Source organism: Leucopleurus acutus (assembly GCF_964270905.1).
Source record: "Leucopleurus acutus genome assembly, chromosome: 3".
Lineage (NCBI taxonomy): Eukaryota > Metazoa > Chordata > Mammalia > Artiodactyla > Delphinidae > Leucopleurus > Leucopleurus acutus.
Window position 1 is genome coordinate 162515212 of NC_139145.1, and position 24258 is coordinate 162539469.

The window sequence follows — 24258 nt, forward strand, 5'->3', positions numbered from 1 at the left end:
CTGAGCATGTGGGATATTACATAATACAATAAAAATGTACCATATCATATTTTCAAAATCTGGACAATTTGGAATTCTGAAACACATATGGCCCAAAGTGTTTTGGGTAAGGGATTTTGATCTAACATATGGTCTATCTTGTAGAATTGTTCCATGTGCTCTTAAGAAGAGTACGTATTCTGCTGTTGTTGAGTGGTGTGTTCTATAAAGGTCTGCTTGGTGTAGTTAGTTTTTAGTGTTGTTCATGTCTTTTATTTCCTTGTTGATCTTTTGTCTAGTTGAAAGTGGGGTATTGAAGTCTCTAAATGTCATTGTTGAATTGTCTTTTTCTCTCTTCAATTCTGTCAGTTTTTGCTTTATATATCTTGGGGCTCTGTTATTAAGGGCAAATACATTTGTAAGTGTTAAATCTTCTTGACAGATCGACTTTTTTATCATGAGAAAATGGCCTTTGTCTCTAGTAACAATTTTTATCTTTAAGATATTGGTATAGACACTCCAGCTCTCTTTTGGTTACTGTTTTGTGATGTATCTTTTTCATTCTTTTACTTTCAACCTATTTGGTTTTTGAATCTCTAGTGTGTCTCTTGCAGACAGCATATAGTTGGGTTATTTGGACCTGTATATAGTTATTCCTGAAATAGAACCTTACGAAAGTCAACGAATGTTGTTGAGATTGCTTTTTTTGTGCAGTTATCAATTTAGAAGGATCTGTTATTCTGTTGGAACACGTACAGTTCTGCCAGGTTTTGGATTTGTGGTTTATTCATTTATTTATTCATCCATTTAATAATCCAGCAAATATTTATTAATTACTTTACTAGGTGCCAGGCACTGTTCTAGGGACTGGAGATGAAAAAAAGAATAAACAAAAGAAATAAAATCCCTGCCCTCAGAGGGCATACATTCCAGAGAGGGAGACTGATAATATACAAGTAAAAATTCCAAGTAAAAGAATTCGTAAATTAATTAATGGTAAGTGCTAAGGGAAAAACACTGGGCAAAGAAGGGGGATATGAAATGTTGAGAGGGGTAGTTAAAATTTTAGATGAAGTGGTTAGGGAAGGCCATCTTTGATGTTGATTGACAGAAATTCTTCATCTGTGGCTTTCTAGAAATAAAATATACTAGTGAATGTTTACCATGATTAGTTTTCCTGCTGAAGTACATTTCATTCTGAGTTTTAGTTTTCCACGAGTGGACTGGAGAGGTCAATATTTTACAGCCTATAGTTTTATAATTTGCATCAATATATTAAATGCCTCAACAGGGGCCCAATTTCCTTGATCCGTTGTATGTATATGTTGGATATTATGATGAATATTCAAGACATTGGTTTTAAAAGCCAGGAAAAAAGGGTACGATCAGACAGGTATTAAGAGAAAAAGAGTAGTGAGAAATAGTGAAAAATGTATTCTAGATTCTAAGAATCACAAATGCTTAATTTGCTCTTCCTGAGTTATTTAAAATATATGTTTATGTTGTCACATTCACTGTTCAAGCTACAGAATTATCAAGGGGTTAGGATCTTAAAAGCCATCATCACATATGAGAAATTTAGCCTATTTGAATTATAACTATTTTAAATACTGATTTTTATGAGTATATTTTATAAATACAGTGATAATAAAACACTCTTCTAGGACAAATACATTTTATTTCTGTTGAAAAACACACATTTTCTGAGATGGATTGTTTTGAAGAGAAGCTCCATCACCTCATGGAATGCCATCGAGGAAACTTGGCTCTTTGGAGAATGAATGTGTGAGGCTTTAATTTTCAAGTTACTATAATTAGGAGCTATTGATGTGGCTTGTACATGACTTGGCCACTGTGAAAGTCATGCAGTGGCTGAAAGAGGGGAAATGACTTTTTATGTTGCTCTTAGAGCTACAGAAATTGATATTTGGGCTTCCAAAATCCACTTGACATAAATGGCTTCCATTAATCAGTGCAGTGGAATGCCGGGCAGCCCATCTTTGTTGAATCTCTGTCATTGACAGAGAATGAACACAAAGGAGTTCTGAAGGTTGAACACTTCTTCCTCCTCTTCAGAAAACTTTTAATGATATGGAGACAAATTTTGTTTGAGCTTATGGTACTTGGAATAATCCGTTCCCCAGATTTGATGGGAAATGTCATCTGAAACTTAAAGCCCCTAGCTTTTGAAGGCATGAGCATAAGTGGGTTAGTAAGATCTTTTATTCAGGAGAAAAGTGATGGTTGTTTCATGGGGAGTGAGATGTTATAGTCATGAACATGTACAGGAAGGAAGATAGATCATTCTTAGGACAAGTATTCTCCATGGAGCCCTAGTGTGGGTTTCCTTTGTTTGTTTGATTGTACTGGACTAGTTTAGATCATCTGTTAAAAGTCTAAAACCTTTCAAGATAAGTCAGTATCTTGAGGGTTTATATAAAGAGCAAGCATCTGATTATTGGTATCCCTTTTGCTAATTAGATGTCAGAAGAGCTTCTCTGGGCAACTCTGCCCTCTAGTGTCTCCTGATAACTACAGTCATGTTCTCGAAATTTGACCCATGGTGCCCAGAATTCCATTAGGTTAGAGATATTTATATATATATTTTTCCATCTCGTTTGAAAATAAATTTGGCCTAGGTTCCATTTACTCAAAAGGCTTTGACATCTGTTATTATTTACCTAATTTGTTTCAGAAAAGGCACTTCCCCCCCACCCCCCAATTTGATTAGATTTTGATTATATCAAACATTGTCTGTTTTTTTTATTCCACTTTGCAAGTTTGGGGTTTTAAACTTTAGTCTGTTCAGAGATTTTGGAATAACTACTTATTAAATAGTTTAAGAATATAAATCATGTGAACTCAAGCAGAATGTTAAATCCATTTAAAGTTATTTTAGGGAGTACATTCACATTTTGATTGCCCGTTGAATATTTGGGTACAACAAGTTTAAACAGAAGATAATTACGACATCTAGCATCTCTGCCAAAGTATTTGTAACATATTGATGATCAAGTATTTTAGATATTTTTGAAATAAGACGAAAAGAATATCCCTTATTTGGATTCATGTATTTAAGAAAAACTGTTGACCAAATATTGGGGCAGTTTCATTATTTGAAAGAGAAACTGATTATATTTCAGCTTCTTTTGTTCAGCTTTAGTCTTTTTCAAAGGGGGCCTTTTATTTTGCTCAGGGCAACATTTTTAAAGAGTATTAGATGAGAAGCAATTTTCATGATGTAAAACTTAGGAACTATGTGTGAAAATGAGGTTTTTAATTACTGCTGATTGTTTTTACTAATGGCAGGTCATCTTGCTTGAGGGAGAAAATTTTTTCCAAGAGGGTTAAGTTCTTAGCTAACAACCAGAGGAACCTTAATTAAGCGGTCCCGGCCATCTCCTGAGGTTCGTCACTCGGGGGACGGACCATGAAGAGTGAGTGTTTCTGTCTGGTTTTGAGTCCCCAGGAAAGGCTTTGTACCCTGGAAATAACTGGAATAAAAAGAAAAGAAATAGAGGAAGGAAAGATAGAATTTTCTTTTTCTAAATGGGAACTATATTTTTATTTTGGAGGTACAAAGCATTTCAAGAACATTAATAGTGGGTATTATTTGTCTGGAAGTATGTGACAAACAGATTATTTGTCTGGAAGTATGTGACTATCCTTTCTAGAGCAATGAGACCACAGTTACTCTTAGTTCAGTGCTTGGAAAAGATGACCTATTAGTTACTGAAAATGAACAATACGTAACTAGCTCAAAGAACTTGGTTAGTAACACTGTCCCTGCCTTTTTGGCTAAGTAACTCATTTATTAAGAAGGACAGGAAAGCATGGTAAAAGGTGGAAAGGATGTTATGCTCTGTCGGGGAAAACCATTTCAACACTGTGGTTTCCAGCATCACAGGCCGGGTGGGGGCCTGTAGGTATATGAGGCTTCCGATAGATGACTATGGGAGCATAACATTCATTAAATATATTTTAAATAGGGGTAAAGTGGGGGGGGGACTTTAAGTGAGCAGATAAATATATAAAAGAAGTACACTGCCTTTTACATAAAGATACTCTTGCCTTATTAAAAATTGGAAAGTATTTTGAGGCCAGCATAGATTTCAGAGAAGACTTAAAAAGTTAAACATGATAATGGTTGCATAAATTAGCGTGGTTAATTTGTAGCTGAATATCTTGATCGTGTATGTTTTAGTTTGGACAACTAGAAAAATGTTCTTCCTCAGATTTTCATAGGGTGAGAAAAATGGCTTATGTTACTTAGTAAATGCCTTTTTGTCTGAGTAGCAGACCATAGGTGCTAAATGAAATAAACACAAGTAAATTAAAATTATTTCGCGAGAACAATAACATGTTTTCAGCAGTTAAGTCTTTAGCAAAATACAGAGCGTATTCATTTTATGGTGCTATTGCAGCAAAGGATTGGTAGCAAATTGGGACAGTTTTCAGTGAAATAGCATGAAGTTTCATTAAGAGTAAGTAGAGAAATTCTTACATCAATAATGTATCTGCATTACACGTTCTGTATTAAAACGTATTCCTTTAACCATTTCCCAGCAGCTCCACATTGACATAAGACTAGTATTTCCATAAAGAACTAGGAGAATATTGGCCATCGTTGAAGGCAGTTTTAGTTTATAGTTTGAAGGCAAACTATACTTCAGATAAGGTGCTAATTATATATGGATGACAGTTCTATGATCTAAAAAGTAACACAGAGCTCCTTATCAATTGTGAGTCAGAATTTGGCCAGCACTTTAGAAGCGAGCTCATTTCTCATGTGGTATCAGAGTCTGATAATGGAATTTCTTCTACATGTCTGATCAAAACCAAACAGTGCCAGCAAAGTGACTTTACAATGATTAAATTATACGATTATTATCTTTTAAGGATCTAGTAAATCCATTCAGAACTCAGTACAAAAATTATATTGCTTTGTATACTTAGAGATATTTATGGATTAAAACTAACTTGATTGCATGGCAAGCAACAGTGTAAAGTGATATAGATTAGACAAGCGTTTACTTTAAGCAAATCCCAATACATCATTTCCAGGACTGAAAATGTTTCTTAAGTGTGGTTGAGAGCGATCTGGTGTAGGAGGATGTAGAGTATGTTTGGGCATCTCCCCTTGTACACGCTTTCTCAGGCTGACTGTGGCTGAGCCTTTGATGAGCTCAGAAAATAAGCACATTTATTGTAAAGTTTGTGTCGCACTACAAGGACTGCTTATAGAGATTCTAACTGATAATAATAATAGCTGCCATTTATTGAGCTCTTGTGTGCTTAAGAGGCATTGCCTGACTTAATTCTCACAAATGCTATAAGAACGAGCGTGTAGAAAAATGTATCTCACTTGGAGGTGCTTCAGTATAAGTTGTGCCCGCATGTACAGGATCAATCAAACTCTCTGGCGTTCAGAAAAGTTTAAATCATTTTGGGAAAATGGAAAAACACTTTCCGACCTGTTAAGGAGCCTGAATCCTAGTTTATGAGTCACCACATATCACTGTGAGATTTGGGGTAAATTTAATAATTTACTGAACTGTTTTTAACTACACAAGTAACTCGGGAAAACATAATAAAAAGTATGTTAAAATTTTAGTAATTCAGATAATACAGAGACCAGTAAAATGGATAATTCCTCTCTTTTTTTACCCCCAAGGCCCCACCCCAAGGTCTGTAGCCTTCTAGTACTTTTTGAAGAATGCATTTACACGTATATACATATATGTTTGTGTATTTATAGTATTTTTCCCTCACTTCGTGCCTTATTCTTTAGTTTCTTTTACTTGATAGTAAGTCATCACACATGACTATTATTTTTTTAACTAATGCATTAATTATATTCTTCAGAATGAATATAACAATTTATTTAACAGTTTTCCTGTTGAGGGACACTTAGGTAGTTTATAATTTTTCACTGTTATAAAAATGCTGCAGATAACCCTACACACATGTTGGGAACATTACGGTAGGATTGAGCCAGATGTGGAAATGTTGGGTTATGAAGTACGTGCCGTTAAACTTTTGAAAGACACTTGCAAATTGACCACCATCAGCACTGTATTAATATGACTCTCCGTCAGCAGCGTGAGACAGTGGCCATTTTCTGTATCTTCAGCAACACTGGAAATCATCAATTATTAATTACTAGTAAACTAAATTATTAATGTTTTATACAAGTAATAGCTTGTTATTTTAAATTGCATTTTCTTAATTATTAGTGAGGTGGAATACTGCTTTCTGTGTTTACTAACCATTGGCATTTCTGTGTGTGCAAATATGTTCATATCCTTTGCCTGTTTTTGATTGAGCTCAAGTTTATTTGTTTAAAAATTTACGTTCACATCATTACAAACTTTTCCCCTTTTCTTGGCCAGCTTGATCTGTCAGTTTCTCTTATATAACTTAGAATCTAATTGGGATATAGACATTAACAAGTCATCATGCAGTTAATTTTTAAACGTATGAGGATTATCTTTGTGTTACTGATAGCCTTGTGATTAGAAAACATACTTGATATGAATTCAGTCTTTCAATATTTGGTGAGACTTGAATTTTGGCCAGCTATATGGTTAATTTCTGTAAATGTGTGATGTGTGCTTGAGAAGAATGTGTTTTCTTCAGTTATGGGATGCAGTTTCTCAAGTTTAATTGGATTGTCCAGTACAGCTTGCCCACCCCTTACAGAATTTTTGAGTTCCTAAGGTGAAGCTAACAGATTTGTTGGACATGTAGCTACAGAAAGCTCCTTTCCCAACCATGTCAGATAGGATTTGGTTTAGATGCCAGTGGTGAATATCCAAAATATCTGAAGCTCAGAACATATAAGAATTTCTTTCTTTCTTTCATAAAAATGTCAGGTAAGGTGCTCCAGCGCGGTGCAGGTGCTCCATGTGTCAGAGTCCAAGCTCTTCCTCCTATTGTCCCGATATATGTGACCTCCATCTCAAGTTCATCTTATTGCCGATAATGGCTGCTTCAGCTTCAGACATTACATCTACATTCCAGGACAAAGGAAAAAAGAAGGGAAAGAACACTCCTCTAGAGATGTGTGGAAATGTCTAGAGGCCACTTCTCAGAAGTGGGGCACAGTACTTCAGACTATGTCCCATGGGCTACCACTTAGTCTGATGATCACATCTAGCTGCAAGGCAAACTAGGAACTGTTTGGTCTTTATTCTGGTAGCCTGTGACCAGCCTAATTTTGGGAGGACTTTAACAAAAGGGATAAATAGGTATTGAGCAACGATTAGCAGTCTCTGCTATAAGTTCTATCAATACGTACATCTATCAGTTAATACTCAGTTTATTGAATACAAGTGTCCTGAAGTATAAAGAATACCACACTTAAGTTTGTGTGCAATCTTTGTTAAAATACTTAGAACTCCACCTTTTCCACATCTTAAACACAACTCTGAGCATGCTGTACCCCTTCTTAACAGCCCCTTCAGCAACTACCAGTTGCCTACAGAGTCACATTCATGCTCCCTAGCATGGTGTTGACGTCAAGGTCTTAACTGAGCTGGCCATATCTGAAGTTACCGAAAGTATGCCTGCTTCCTGTGCTTCTTCTTGTGATCCTGCCAAAGAGTTATTCTTGTTTTCCCAGCACAAACCGTGAACCCTGTCCTAGTTCCTGTGCCGATGAACACTCCTTTGTCATCTAGGAATGCGATTTCTCTGTTTTCTACATGGAGAAATCTCCTCTTGCTTCTTGAGTCTAATCCGAAAGCCACATGTCCATTGAGACATCTCTGATCAGTCCAAAATGTGAGTAATCTTCCTGTTGGAACTACCACGACACTTTATCTTTTCTGTGCTTCTGTAACTGTGTCCACATTTTGTCTCTCCATTACACCAGGAAGCATTTGAGGGCAGAACTGGTGCCTGAGTTACTTTTCCATCCTAGCCATGTGTATAACATTGGACAATGATACATCAATAAAGGAAGTTAAATAAAGTGAATGATTGATTGATTGTAAAATGTGTGCATTTAGTGCCATAATATTTATTTTATACAAATCTACAATATTACATTACATTAATGTAATCTATTCTCTGTGTGGTCCAAATGACGTGGTCAGTGCTTGATCACAGTAATAAGCAGAGATGCTTTTAGTTCAAAGATACCATAAGTAGCTGCAGGCGGTGAGAGAAAACATGATACCACTTACTGCATATCTTAATATTTTAACAGATTTATTCTTAGCCAAATAGAGGAAGCAGAATTTAGAAACAGTGCCAGTTCCTGAAATTGGATTCATCAGGGGGCACTTTATTTCATAAACTTTGGGAAGGAGTGATGAAACATCTTGGGCTCCGTTTGTGTCTCACTGAGGGTAAGAAATGGATGTCTGATTTTGCTGTGAAAGCTGTTTATAGGTAATCTTATCCTGTGGTTTTATATCTATCTTGTCTCAAACAGGATTTCTTTGCATCAGACTGGATCTTGCCAAAATGTGGCTTAGTTTCTCTAAGATGAAATTAATAAACAGGGCTTGATACGGTTTGTGACATGGATCTGGATAGTACTTATTATTCTTATGCTGTACATACACTCAGGACACGTGTTTTAACTATATTTTTGCACATTAGTCCAGAAATGTGGAACAAACCTCATGTTTGGACAGAAACTGAAAAAGTTCTTTGTTAGACAGACGGGTAGGCAGGTAGAAACCGTCTGGTTTATATCACACCCGTCGTAAGCATCTGAATCAGTGTATATTTATCTTGAAAGATATGCAAAAACTTCATTTGGTAAAAGTCATTTAATTATAAGCGAACTGTGAGTGAAATATAAATAAAAATATAAAGTTCAACTAAAAACTTTTTTGTGCTTGATGACCGAGATGCTGGAAATACAACTAGTAGTGTCAGGATCAGAACATGCGCGCTGCTGTCACCGCAGTAGTTTGAAAATTTTCTGGAAGTGCTAGCTACCGCAATTAGGAAAGAGAACCAAAAAATGAACATAAGTGTCTTTTCCCCACGCTTGCATCAACAGAGAATATTATTCTTTGCCTTCACCCCCAAATGACAAAAACAACAAGAAAATAAAACCAAAACAGTCATTATTATTTTATTTGCATTCCTTTGATTAGTGGGGACATTGGGTATCTTTTCATATGTTTATTGCCAGTGTTAAGAATGAGAGTTGAAATGTTTACTTGTGGCAGTAACTAGAGACATGGAAGGGAGAACTCTGATTGATATCGCCTTTCAATAGTGCGCGCGTGCGCGTGTGTGTGTGCGCGCGCGCGCGCGCACACACACACACACACACACACACACTCTTAAGGCAAAATGCAAAATTAAGCTGCCAGGTTTTTGTCCTTCTAGGAGAGAAAGTAATTAATCAGTCTCAAAGAGTGGGATGTGGTGGAGGAGTGGTTCTGGGCAAAGGATTTGGGCCTATTAACTGACACTGTGTTTTTGGAAAGTAATCTAGGAATGTTTATACAAATATAAAATCTTTGACTCTTTGACTTGGCAATCACACCTCAAGAGGTTTACTTCTAAGGATATAATTATACCAGTCTGAAATGATGTATGTACTAAGATATGGATTTCTGCCTCGTTTGTGATAGAGAAATATTGGAAAACACTTAAATGCTCATCCATAAGGGTACAGTACACCATACAGTGGTGTACTACGAAGCCAATGAAGTGTATTGACTTGGGAGAATTTCTACAACCTATTTCGAGGACAAAAAGGAGGTTCCAGAACACATGTATGCTCTCATTCTACTTAGTAGTTGAATAGATATGTAGATTCATATCTATATATCTAGAAATATCTATGAATGTAAAGAGATAGCTAGAAAAAACATTTGCTAAAATATTGACGTTGATAATTAAAAATCTAACTGGGAAGCTACATGCAAACTCGAAGCTGATGGGGAGTGATGAGAGATACTTAAAATGAACCCTTAAAGGTCTCAGGGTTTCAGCGAAGGGGAAGCTCAGTGTAGCCAGAGAGGTCAAAGAGAGCCTCACACAGGAGGAAGCACTTGAATTGAGTCATTTATCCAAGTTAGGGTTTGGATGGGTGGAGAGGCGGGAACAGCATCTTAGGTTGGAGTAAAGCATTCCTTCGCCAACAAAGTTTGTGTGATGCAGTGAGGCAGGCACCAGGAATCACACATACATTGTGGCCTTCAGGCTCAAGGAGCTTATAGCCTAGCGGAGAATAAAAGCACATAAATTACCATCCAGTGTGGGAAATGCATCTTTGAAGCTGTGCCCAGGGCACTGTGCGAATACTGGAAGCGGATAACTACCTAAGCCTAGAGTGTGGTGAATAGGGGGAGAGGGTGAGGGGCTGCATGTGGGGAGTTTGCAGGCGTGACGAGTGTGAGCTGAACTCAGAGGATGGGTTAGCAAGCTGGGGAGTAACCAGTGCTAGAAATGAACATGAGCATTTACACGGGCAGAAAAGGCTGCCTGCAGCCTACCAACGGGTAATGCATTTAACTTGTCTGGAAATAGCAGTGCTTTTTCACTCACGGAGACAGCGTAGCTTTAGCAGGCTTGCCCTGGAGGCCAGTCAGCCTGTATGTCCAGTAGCAGCGCATACTGTGCTTCTCAGGTGAGTTGATTTCTGGATTTGAGGGGGCAGGAAACACATTTCTCCTCATCTCTACTCTCTCCAACTGCGTGACGGGCGTCCAGGGCCTGGGGAATCAAGCCCCTCCTCCTACTCTATCCTGGTTCTGAGCTGTGCAGCTTCTTGTCTTGGTGCCACCAGAACTGGTTCTCAGAGCTTCCTGCTGTTCCTGAAGCAGACACACGACCCCTCTAAAGCCTAAGAATTATGTAATTTATTTGTAATAATGTACTGTTTCATGGAAGAATGATTCATAGAGAATGAAGTGCACAAATCTGGCTTGATGCATTTTTACGTGTGCATACACACACACCTGTGTAAACACCATCCGGGTCAGTCCCCAGCACGCTTCCTGCTGCTCCCTCCCTGCAGATGGTCTCTCAAAGGTAAGCATGATTCTAATGTCTATTAAACTAGATTGGTTTTATCTGTTTATGGACGTCATAGAAATGAAATCTTACGGTATTGGCTGTTTATCTTGGGCTTCTTTAGCTTGTCATTACATCTGTGAGATTCATCATTGCATGCATCAGTAGTTAACTCTTTCTTATTGCCGTGTAGTACTGTCGTATGGCCACCCTAGAGATGCACATCCATTGGTCAGCTATACTGCCGTCTTTCCCCTTGGACCACTGGACATGTTGTTTTTAAGGAAGTGGCTTAGGCACAAGGGAACATGACAAAGCATGCAGGCAACATCTGCCAGCATTCCATTGGCCTAAGCCAGTCACATGGCTGGGTCCAAAGTCAAGGAGCAGAAAGTGTATCAATAGATGTGGGAAAAACTGCAAAGTTACACTGCTAATGACATGGATATAGGGCAAGGTGAAGAACTTGGGCCGTATGTAGGCAGTGACACTGGATTATAGGACATATGTATATATAACTTCAGTAGGTTCCACCAAAGAGTTTCCTAAGTGCTTGTACGAATTTATATTCCCACCAGCAATGTAAGAAAACTCAAGCTGTTCCACATCCTTGCCAATGCTTTGGTACTTATGACTTTTAATTCTAACCACAGTCAGCAAGCATCCGTAGTGTAAAAAGGCTCCTTCCTCATCTCAACTTTCCATTGCCCTTATTCTTCATTTCACTTAGACACTAGGTCTTTAAAACAAGATGTATTCATGACTTTCTGGGAAGACCTCATTTAGGTTTCAAAAGAAGGCCTTGGAAGTTGGGTGAGGGCTTGGGGGAAGAGCAGGGCCCCGGGGCAGGAGCAGTGCTGCACAGGGTAAGTAGGACCCTGGGTAAGGAGATGGGTAAGGGGCGGCTCACAAGGTGCCTAGTTGTTGGCTGGGGGAGAATTAATAGGTGGCATGGGGAACTGGCCATGAAAAGATGAGAGACTTATTCTCTCTTTCCCTGTCTTCATCACCAAACCCACCATGGTGCACATGCATTTGGACAAGGGTCAATACTAATTATAGTTGGACTTTGGTGCCAGGGGTAGGGGAAGATGGCCAAATGTTGCTGGGGTCTGTGTAGGCTAGTGAGGAAAGAAGGAAAGAGGAGAGGAAAATCCCACATAGCCACTTGAATTTGGTCAATTTCTGGGTAGCCATTGTTTTATAAGGGGTATAGAAATCATCTGGGACCATGAAGCAGTGTTACATTTATGATGTGTATGTTTTTTGACTCATTGTGTGTGGGTATACACACACACACACACACACACACACATATACACATATATGATTTTCCCATAAATTTAATCTTACAAGTTGTTTTTCTTTTAACAAAAACTAAATTCACGTCCGCTGCTTCCTAATAGCACACTTACTTCATACTCTGATCATTCATTAGATATGCTGTTGAATGCAACTGCCCACCCCCCATTTTTCCTGAAAATTTCCTAAAGTGTGCAAAATTTTAGAGGCAGATTAAGAAAAACACACTTTATAGAAATTTCCTCATGACATGTTAGTGCCACCAAGGGTGCACCCCAGTGGCCTTGCAGGTGGCGTAGACATTTCCTGGAATATACAGTTGTATAAACCAGCCGTTCCTCCCTGGGTTCCGTAGCTGATTCAGTCCATCGGGGTGTGCTCATTGAATGTGAATCATACTCAAGATACCGGGTAGACAGTGTGGAGGAATGCAGTGATGAATTATGTTTCCTGCCTTCAAGGATTTCTAGTCGAACATAGACATGGACCCAGATAACTACAAACTAACATGCAGAGTGTTAGGAATTGCTGTGTGTGCAGCACAATATTAAGTTAGCATAAATAGATCCAGTAGGCTCCACTGCCCAGGACAGGCTTCTCTGAGATAACTAGGACAGAGCCATGGTCTTTCCACATATCTGGGCAATCCCAATTGTAGATTTCCCTGAACACATTAGAGATCATCTAGACCAATCCTCTTTACGCAGAGAAGGGATGAGGTAGCCAAGCTCCCCGAGGTAATTAATGGCTGAGCCGTGTCAAGAACTAGGGTCTGCTGTTTCTCCCAAGTGGCTTTGCAGGTGAGGGCCTGGTTTAATAATCCCACAGGTCAGGTTTTGAGTCTGTCTGCTTTTACTTGCTTTGTAAACTTGAGCCAGTTTTTTAACCTCTGGGTGTCCCAGTTTTCTCTGTTGTCAAGAGCAGATGATAATAATAGTAACTGTGTCATAGAGTTTTGGGGAGGATTAAATGAGATGATGCATGTAATGCATTTAGCAGAGGGATGCATGGAGTAAGCACTCAGTAAATGTCAGCTGGCGTTAGCAAGGTTTTTCTAAAGGAAGGGCTTTACAGTTGAAGGCAAAGAGAAACTAAGTATTGATTCAAAGTGTTCAAGGTGGTCATAGAAGCACCTATAGATTAATCAGTCAAAACCAGTGCTGTCATGGCTGTGACCTACTCTAAGCACAGTCACCTCAAACATGACATCTACCATGATAGCAAATGAAGGGAGTTCTTTGAAATGTCCCTTCTTTTGAGAAAATTGATCTGAGAACTCTTGAGCTACTTCCAGTGGTTCCACTCTGGTTGACTTGAAAGCTGTTATAGCTCAGCATCTTCTCTGTCTCTGTCAGTCAGTCTCTGTTTCCATCTTTTAAAGATTTTTAGCACAGAATAGCTAAGCTAGAATTTCCGGTTTTACCCTTAATATCTGGTCTCCTACAAAGCACTGTAATAGAAGGCAGGAGTCGTACTGCTTAAGCCACGTGCCTGCTACAGCCTGTATTTCTGCTTCTGCACTAGCTGGACTGCTTTCAAGTTGTGTTACAGCAGAAAGCTGAACTGAGATGATGGATTATCCTGTGGTTTAGCTATTGTGCCACAAACTTCAAAACTTGGAAACAACACACCCCAAACAGTTTCTTCTTCTTCTCTCAGCCTTTCAAATCAGAACCTTGAATTAGTTTCAGGTTTTTAGCTGTTCGAGCTGCAGGTACTTCAGACATCGTATACTCCAAACCTTCAAGATGATAGAGCTGGTGGAGTGAGCCCTGAAGTCTCGGTCCCCCAGTCCAAGGATATTGTCCAAGGATATTTTCACTCTTCTCCAAGTGGTGGTGAACCAGAGAGAATTCTGTAGTCTTGAGTTGAGGTCTTCCTTTCTTAGCATGAATACTCTTTTTGAAACTATTTCAATCATCAGAGCTAAAGAGAAAAAAAAAATAGGATGCTTTTAGCAAATCGAAGACTTTGCTTGTCTGTACCTTGCTGTGATTTTAACTGATGAGTAGTAGGCATCAACTTCGGTGAGTCAGAATGATTGGTATAATACAAAGAAGGCCAGTGTGAGAGATTATAGGGATACTACCTGCCCCTTTATTTTAATAAAATAGAAACACATTGGGTCTTGGCAGTTACACAGGGAGATGAACAAGATCATCAGCCGCTCATGATTGAGGAGGTTGACCTTATGTCCCAATTCTTTTAATTATTTACAAAATCAAGCTGTTTTCCCCTGTTCTTGAAAATTATTATGAGCTTTGCATTCAGATGTTCACTAACTGAATGCAACTGGATCATGCACCCCAGTTATGACATTTTGGGGAGTATTAACTGAATTAGACATAAGGGATTTGAAATGCTTCCACACAGAACCCTCTTTTAAGATCCAGTGCATAAAAATAGTAAAATTTTATCTAATTTTTTCCCTGGATAAATATGGATAAAACTTATCTAGAAAAGGAAGGAAATGTACTGTGTGTAGGGCACCCATCTGATGGTCATGTGTCACATGCGTACTGAAATATGGAGATAGTGATTCAGTGAATCACTTTTTTCCCCATAAAGAAAAAATCTTTATGCATTTGATTGGATAAGAGCATGTGCTGGAATGAGAAAAAAAGGGACAGGGTTTATACTTTCCCAAAATACACTCTGTCAACATTGACAAACTGATCTTTTCAACAAGTATCATTTTATATAGAGTAAATATGTTTGCTCCCATATTCTAAAACTACTTTTTCCTTCATAAAGAACTATATTAGTCGGCTTGTGCTGCTATAACAAAATAGCACAGGCTAAGTAGCTTAACCAACAGACCTTTATTTCTCACAGCCCTGGAGGCTGGGAAGTCCAAGATCGAGGTGCTGGCTGATGCGATTCCAGGTGTGGCTTTCTTCCTGGCTTGTAGACGGACATCTTCTTCCTGTGTCCTCACATGGAGGACTCTCTTCTTCTGTCAGATTAGGGCCCCACTTTTATGACCTCATTTAATCTTCATTACCTCGTAAAGATCCTATTTCCAGATATGGTCACATTGGGGATTAGGGCTTGAACATAAAAATTTTGTTGGGGGACATAATTCAGTCCACAGGAAGGACTTACTTTTGGTCTTAAGTAGATAACTACAAAATGAAAGCAGTTTAGTTGTTGATTTTCCTTAAAGTCTGAGTAGGACACTGAGATTTAGTTTACACATTCCATCCAGCTGTCTCCTTGAAGAGTGGGCCCTCTAACGTTCCCTGGGCATGATGGAAAAGCCCAGAAAAGCTTGCTTTACCCCCCAATTTATGGACCTTTCACATTAAATTCCTTTTGTTGTCTTTAAATGAATTACTCCAGGTGACCTGTAGATTACTTAAGAGCTATTGATACATTAACATCAATGAATGGAGCAGTTCCTCCCAGGGAACAGGGGGTGGAGTTCAGGGTACAGCCAGGAAAGGGACTAAGTTTAGGACCTTTAGAGGGAGAGCTGGGTAGAGGTGGAGGCCTCTCCTTGGCAGTTTAGTGGCAGCAGAAGAAACCTAGCACCAGGGCAGAAAGGGGGACAAGAAGAAGATGAAAGAGAGGCCTGATTTGGAATTTGAGGATGTCGAAACAGCAATAAAGCAAAATTTACCTTCTATTTATCCGAGGCCTATAAAGTGCTAGCAATGAAAGTAATTAATTTTAGTTTTTCCAGTTAATGATCTGTGATATTTTGATAAACTTTTTATTTTAGAATAGTTTTACTTTACAGAAGAGATTCAAAGATAGTATAGAGTGTTCTTCTTAAATTATTTTTATTGAAGTATAGTTCATTTACAATATCACATTCATTGCAGATATACAACGTAGTGATTCAACATTTTTATAGCTTATAACCCATTTAAAGTTATTGTAAAATATTGGCTATATTCCCTGTGCTGTAGATTACATTCTTGTGTCTTATTTATTTTATACATAGTAGTTTGTACCTCTTAATCCCCTGCCCCGATCTTGCCCCTCCCCTTCCCTTTCCCCACTGGTAACCACTCATTTGTTCTCTATATCTGTGAGTCTGTTTCTGTTTTGTTATATTCATTTATTTATTTTTCAGATTCCACATATAAATGAAAACTTACAGTATTTGTCTTTCTCTGTCAGACTTATTTCACTAAGCATAATACCCTCCAGGTCCATCCTTGTTGTTGCAAATGGCAGAACTTCATTCTTTTTTATGGCTAATTAATATTCCACTGTATATATGTTCTTGTTTATCCACATCTTCTTTATCCATTCATGTGTTGATGGACAGTTAGGTTGCTTTCATATCTTGACTATTGTAAATAATGCTGCTATGAACATTGGGGTGCATGTATCTTTTTGAACTGGTGTCAGTTTCTTCAGATATAGAGCCAGGAGTGAAATTGCTGGATCATATGGTAGTTCTATTCTTAATTTTTTGAGGAATTTCCTTATTGTTTTCCATAGTGGCTGCACCAATTTACATTCCCACCAACAGTGTACTAGGTTTCCCTTTTCTCCACTTCCTTGCCAACATTTGTTATTTGTTGTCTTTTCGGTGATAGCCATTCTGGCAGGTATGAGGTGATATCTCATCGTGGTTTTGATTTGCGTTTCCCTGCCGATTAGTGATGTTGAGCATCTCTTCATGTGCCTGTTAGCCATCTGTATTGTTTTCTTTAGGAAAATTGTCTATTCAGGTCTTCTGCCCATTTTTAAATTTTTGGGTTTTTTTGATATTGACTTGTATGAGCTGTTTATATATTTTAGATATTAACCCTCTATCAAATATATTATTTGCAAATATTTTCTTCCATTCCATAAGTTGTCTTTTCATATTGTCAATGGTTTCCTTTGCTGTGAAAATGCTTTTAAGTTTAATTAGGTCCCATTTGTTTATTTTTGCTTTTGTTTTCCTTGCCTGAGGACACAGATCCAAAAAAATATTGCTGAGACTTATGTCAAAGAGTGTATTGCCATGGGGCTTCCCTGGTGGCGCAGTGGTTGAGAGTCCGCCTGCCGATGCAGGGGCCGCGGGTTCGTGCCCCAGTCCGGGAAGATCCCACATGCCGCGGAGCGGCTGGGCCCGTGAGCCATGGCCGCTGAGCCTGCGCTCCGGAGCCTGTGCTCCGCAACGGGAGAGGCCACAACAGGGAGAGGCCCGCGTACCGCAAAAAAAAAAAAACAAACAAAGAGTGTATTGCCTGATGTTCTCTTCTAGGAGTTTTATGTTTTCAGGTCTTATATTTAGGTCTTTAATCCATTTTGAGTTTATTTTTGTATATGCTGTGAGAACGTGTTCTAATTCATTCTTTTTCATGCAGCTGTCTAGTTTTCCCAGCACCACTTGTTGAAGAAATTGTCTTTTCCCCATTGTGTATTTTTGCCTCCTTTGTTGTAGATTAATTGATCATATGTGTGTGTGTTTATTTCTGGGCTCTATTCTGTTCCATTGATCTATGTGTGTCTGTTTTTGTGACAGTACCATACTGTTTTGATTACTGTAGCTTTGTAGTATAGTCTGAAGTCAGGGAGCATGATATGTCCTGCTTTGTTCTTTTTTCTCAAAATTGCTTTGGCAATTCAGGGTCTTCTGTGATTCCATATAAATTTTAGGATTATTCTACTTCTATGAAAAATGTCATGAATATCATAATAGGGATTTCTTTAAATATGCTGATGGCTTTGGTATGGACATTTAACAATATTAATTCTTCCAGTCCATGAACACAGGATATCTTTCCATTTCTTCATATCATCTTCAATTTCCTTCATCAGTATCTTACAGTTTTCAGAGTATGGGTCTTTCACTTCTGTGGTTAAGTTTATTCCTAGGTATTTGATTCTTTCTGATGCAATTTTAAACAAGATAGTGTTCTTGTTTTCTCTTTCTGATAGTTCATTATTAGTGTATATCTCCCTTTATTTCTGTTAATCTTTGCTGTATATATTTACTCCTATATTTGGCGCATACATGTGTATGAATGCTATAGTCTCTTCTTTATTGAGTCCTTTATCATTATATTGCTTATGTAATACCTATATAATTATTTGTCTTTTGTTATAGACTTTGTTTTAAAGCCTACTTTGTCTGATATGAGTATTGCTACCCCAGGTTTCTTTTTGTGTCCATTTGCATGGAATATCTTTTTCCATTCCTTCACTTTCATTCTGTGTATGTCTTGAGCTCTGGAGTCTCTTATAGGCAGCACATAGATGGGTCTTGTGTTTTTATCCAGTCGGCCACCCTACATCTTTTGGTTGGAATGTTAAAGCCATTGACATTTCAAGTGATTATTGATAGGTCTGTACTTATTACCATTTTGTTGCTTTTTTTCTGGTTGTTTTTATAGTGCTCTTCTGTTCTTTTCTTCTTTTTTTGTCTCTTCCCTAAAGAGTTTGATTATTTTCTTTAGTGTTAAGCTTGTGTTCCTTTCTCTATAGTTTTTGTGGATCTGTTGTAGGTTTTAGATTTGTGGTAACCCTGGAGTTCATATATGTTGAATATAACTATATCTACTTGCTTTAAGTTGATAGATCATGACACTTCCTCTGTCCTGCAAAGTTTCTGTGGAAAAAGCAGCTGATAGCCTTATGGGGGTTCCCTTGTATGACTCTGTTTTTCTTTTGCTGCCTTTAAAATTCTCTCTTTAACTTTTGCCATTTTAATAATGATATATATGTCTTGGTGTGAGTCCTTCTGGGTTCATCTTGTTTGGGACTCTCTACGCTTCCTGTACCTGGGTATCTGTTTCCTTCTTCAGGTTCAGGAAGTTTTAGGCCATAATTTCACCAAATACATTTTCTACCAATTTTGCCCTCTCTTCTTCTGGGACCCCTATAATGAGAATGTTAGTATGCTTGATGTTATCTCACAGGTCCCTTAAACTATCCTCATTTTTTTAAAATTTGTTTTTCTTTGATTGGGTGTTTTCCATTATTCTGTCTTCCAGATTGCTTATGCATTGCTTATGCGTGCTTCTGTATCACCTAGTCTGCTTAACAGTGTTCATTCTAGTGTAGTTTTCATTTCAGTTACTGTATTGTTTAGCTTTGACTGGTTCTTTTATATATTTTCCAGTTCCTTGTTAAAATTCTCACTGTGTTCATCTGTTCTTTTCCCAAGTTCAATTAGCATTCTTGTTACTGTTGCTTTGAACTATTTATCTGGTAAATTATTTATTTCATTAGGGTGTTTTTTTCAGGTTGTTTTTCCTTGTTCTTTCATTTGAAACATGTTCCTCTGTCTTCTCATTTTGTTTTAACTTTCTCTGACTCTATGAAATTAGGTGCAACAGCTACCTATCCCAGTCTTGAAGGGGTGTTCTTGTGTGGGAGCATCCCTATGCCATCTGTGTGTGCCCAGAGGCTTTGGTAGGAGAGCTGGATCTGAGTGAGCATAGGTCACATCTTCCCCCAGGTGTGCTGCAGCCACCTCCTTGGTAGGAGGTAAGGCTGGAGATGGAAGGCTAGAGCCAGAACCAGTTGTGAGCCAGGGCTTCTCCTATGCTCAGTGGTGGTCACCATCCTATCAGGGGTAAGGTCGGGGCCCAAGGGGCTGGAGGAGAAGCCCTGAGGGTTGGGGCTTCTCCCGAGTGTGTGAGAGTAGTCTCCACCTTGGTTGGGGTAGTGGCAAGTGGCTTGGGGCTGCACTTCTGTGCTGGTTTCACTTTGTCCTCACTGTGGGTCCTTTGTTTAGAGGCTGAGTTGGGGCCAGAGGGGTTGGTGCCTCACGACTGAGCTGGCTTTGCTCCTGCAGGGAATGTTATTCTCTGTCCTGGAGCTAGTTTTGCTCCTCCCAGATGTGGGCAGGGACTTGCACACTTGTACATGCCGCCTCCACCCTTGTGAGAGGCAAGGTTGGGTCTGAGTTGGTTCTGTTTCCTCTAAGTATGCACACTCTCCTTGGCAATGGCAAACTTTGCCCTAGTGGAGAGCAGGACCAGAGCAAGAAGGGCCGGAGCAGGTGCCTGGCTCAGGCTGGGCTGCACGCTGGGGCCGTCCTGACCAGCCAACCTCAGGACCAGGCAGTTTCTGTCTGTTGCCTCCGTTCTCTGACCAGGAGTGAGCAAGTGTGCATGTGCTCTTCAGGAGTGGAATGTCGATTTCTTAGAGCCCTCTGGTAAGTCCCACTGGTGTTCAAACCAGCTAAGGGGACACATCTTCCTGGTGTCAGACCCCAGGGCTGGGGTGCCTAATAAGTGGCTCAAACCCCTCACTCCTTAGGGAGGTTCACTGTGCCTGTGATATCCTCCTCCTCTTCTGTGTCCCCTGCTAGGGGTACAGGTCCCCACCCTTCCTACCAGACTCTGTGTGGACCTTTCGTTACAGCCTTGCCTGCAGGAGAGCCTTTCTGCCAGTCTCCTGGTTGCTTTCGGTGAGAGATGCTCCACTATAGTTGTATTTTTGATGTGTTCATGGTGGGGAGGTGAGCTCAGCATCCTCCAGCTTGACCATCTCCATCTCTGCCACCTAGTATAGAGCGTTCTTGTATACCCTACATCCGGTTTTCCTTATTATTAGCATCTTATATTAACTATGGTGCACTTTTCACAACTAGGAAAGAAACACTGGCACATTATTATTGATTAAGCTTTACTAAAATTTCACTATTTTCCTCCGTAATAAATTTTTTTCTCTTTCAGAATCTGCTCCAGGGCACCACTTTATGTTTAGTTGTCGTGTCTCCCTAGGCTCCTCTTGGTTGTGACATTTTCAAGACCTTCCTTGTTTTTGATGACCTTGGCAGATTTGAGGAGTATTGGCCAGGTGCCTGCTAGAATGTTCCTCAGTTTGGGTATGCTGATGTTTTTCTCTCTTAGATAGACTGGGATTATGATTCTGGCTTTTGGGGAGGAAGACCATAGAGGTGAAGTGCCATCCTTACCACATTGTATTGAGGGTACGTGCTACCAACAGGACTTATATATAACCATTGATGTTGGCCTTGAGCACCCAGTGTGTGGCAGTGTTTGTCAGGTTTCTCTGCTCTACAGTTCCTTCCTCCTCCCACCTCCTTCCATAATTTGCTCTTTGAAAACAAGTTGGCAAGTGCATTCCACATGCAAAGGGTGCAAGATTTTTGACTTCATTAAATGAACGTATTAAACTCTCTTCTGTTAACCTGTAACGTCTCAGTGAATCCCGGTTCTGACCTTATCCTAACTCTAATGGGAAGACTGTCTCGTGATCTTCCTGCAAGCTCCATGTGCTTTCTCCTTTTCTCATTTCTGTCAGCTGTCACTCTTAATTTTGCCTTTTTTCTGTTGTGCACGCATGGCATTTAAAATCCAGATTAAGACTGAAAAATTTAGTCAGCTATCCTCATGTTTCCACTTAATTTAAATGTTTGCCTAATAGCCTAAAAATTCAGATAACAAACTGAAAATTATTTTTTAATCACAGAGTTCGGCGCTGCAGAGTAAGACACTTACTTTGGCACCATGAATTTCTCACTTTGCTATTAAACTATATATAGTTTCAAGGGATGTGGAGCCATGTGACTCATATCTGAGCATTCCTCTGGGTGCTTGATAAACAGATTGCAATATGTTGCTTTGATTAAGAATCAGAGTGCTGCGTGCTTTAACTAAAAGCAAAACCTCCCAAATCAATCAAACGGGCTGATGGAAAAACAAGAAGTAGGATTATGTATGGGATAAAGAGGAGAGAAGGTCGGTGAGCACACATTTGATAGTGCTAGAGAACGAAGAAAAGAGAGAATAAGAGTGTAAGTGATGCTGTTAGAAAGCGTTCCATTATGGAGAGGGAAGTGAGGACCTGCTGATGATGGCAGGTGATTGAGATGATAACACACCAGGAGAGGATGTATGGTCTGGGCGTCTCGGAGCAATTTGATAAATCTTATTTTAAAGGGCATTAAGTCATCTCAACGAATATTTAAAGAGCATTCAAAAACATATTCTTGACTTTTTTCTTTACTAAATTCATTTTACAGTGTTAATTCTGTTTCTCTGAGAAACAATAATTAACATTTTCTTCTTGTTTTTCTATGTATAAGGTGCTTTCACATGCATTAGCTCAGTAATCCCATGTGAAAATATATGATGTTAATTTCATTAGTCCCATTTTACAGTTGGGTCCATTGAGGCTTGGGGAGATTAAGCAATTTATCCTGGATCACTTGTTCAGAGATAAAGAAGCGGGAATTTCTGTTAGTCAGTTCAAGTCAACTGGCTTCGGTTAACACGAGTGAGTAACCTTCACTGCTAGGGAGGGCTGAACCGGGAGGGAGCCCTGCACGTGGGTCTCTGGACGGCGGCTCTTGCAGTGGGATCCACTGCAATGCATTTAAATCAAACAACTTCTGACGTCCTGCCAGCTTCCTTTTTGAGGAGCTTTTACTATCAGGATGTCTAAGCCAGGTTTCTTTTTTGGGAGCAGTCACCCAAACTCAGGCCTGAGGATTACGACGGCACGTGCCACGCCATGCTCACCCTCTGCTAGACAAAGACGAAATTCTCTCAATACCTGCCTCCCTCTTTTTTTAAAAAAAAAATTATTTTATTTATTTGTTTATTTTAAAAATCTTTTATTTTTGGCTGTGTTAGGTCTTTGTTGCTGCGCGTGGGCTTTGTCTAGTTGCGGCGAGCGGGGGCTACTCTTCCTTGCGGTGTGCGGGCTTCTCCTTGAGGTGGCTTCTCTTGTTGCAGAGCACGGGCTCTAGGCGCACAGGCTTCAGTAGTTGTGGCTTGCGGGCTCAGTAGTTGTGGCTCGTGGGCTCTAGAGCGCAGGATCAGTAGTTGTGGCGCACGGGCTTAGTTGCTCCGTGGCATGAGGGATCTTCCCAGACCAGGGCTTGAACCCATGTCCCCTGCATTGGCAGGTGGATTCTTAACCACTGTGCCACCAGGGAAGTCCACCTCTCTCTCTTTGACCTTGCTGTATCTGTCTGGTTGAGGTAAAAAGAGTGAATTGGAGTTGAGGGAAGATTCCTTTGTTCCTGGAATGCTATCTAGGGCGTGGCTCTTGCTCAGGACAGCTCTCACCCGAGTACACGTTCTTGTTGAATGGCGTTCAGGTTAGCTGCTTGCGAGGTCAAAGGGACTCTAAAGACAAGTTCATTTCAGAAGGGGGAACGTCTACCTTCAGTGGCACAGTGAGCCAGCTCCTGGGAGCCAGTGAGGAGGAACAGGCCAGCCAGGGAGGACCAGGGCAGCCAGACTGCCTTGGCCCGGGAGGCCAGCCAGGCACTGAGTTGTCAGAGGGACAGGGAATGACTGGGAAGCAGGAGCAGAGGGCGGGTCAAGACGTGTCTCCCATCAGCTGTCCTCTCCCATCCCACCCTACCTCCCCGACTCCAGCACGTTCACGGTGCTCCCTGACTCTCCACCTCCCTGTGCTATCTTAGAAACAGGGATGGTACAAAGCAGTCAGCTACAAGAGTCTCAGAGTGGAGAGCCAAGGACAGGTAAGGAGACAAAGGACAGAGAAAGGAGAAGGGAGGAGATACGGGATAGGGTGTTTTGCCCCGTTTAAGGTCTGATACTCTTTGCTTTCATGCAATAGAAGGTAAAACGCACAAGGTATAAGCAGGGCTTTCCCTCTGAGTGGACTGACAAAGGAGAGGAAGGCAGGGGTAAGAGAAGCAGCGATGGTGGTGAACTTCCCCTGGCCCACCAGACGGCACAGCACACTGTGCTCCGCTGAAACGCTGGCCTCCGGAACTTGTCGGCAGTTTGAATCCTCGGTGCCAAACCAGGCTGCCTTGTGGTACTTACTCTATGATATATTTTTTATCTGGTTGAGTTATGAGCCATCTACTTGGCTTAAGACGCTGTTGGACTCAGAAGAGGGAGTTTTGAAATCTGTCCCAATGGTCCCAGAGCAGAACTACTCTTCATGTTGTTATTTTAACAAGGAGAGCGAGTGTGGGTAGAGGAGATGATGAAGGTTCCAGGTGGTCCAGAAAGCCATGTTATGGTTGTCAAGTTCTTGGATGCTTTTGCCTCGTAAACAGCTCACCTCAGAAATGACTTG

General features: G+C 40.0%; 1 protein-coding gene across 1 annotated transcript in view; it reads left to right on the forward strand.

Annotated features, from left to right (window-relative positions):
• The window catches only part of MARCHF11 (membrane associated ring-CH-type finger 11), a gene marked incomplete at its 3' end in the record, with an annotated part of 119994 nt that overhangs the window by 13314 nt on the left and 82422 nt on the right, over positions 1-24258 (forward strand). The gene's annotated exons all lie outside the window — the stretch shown is intronic.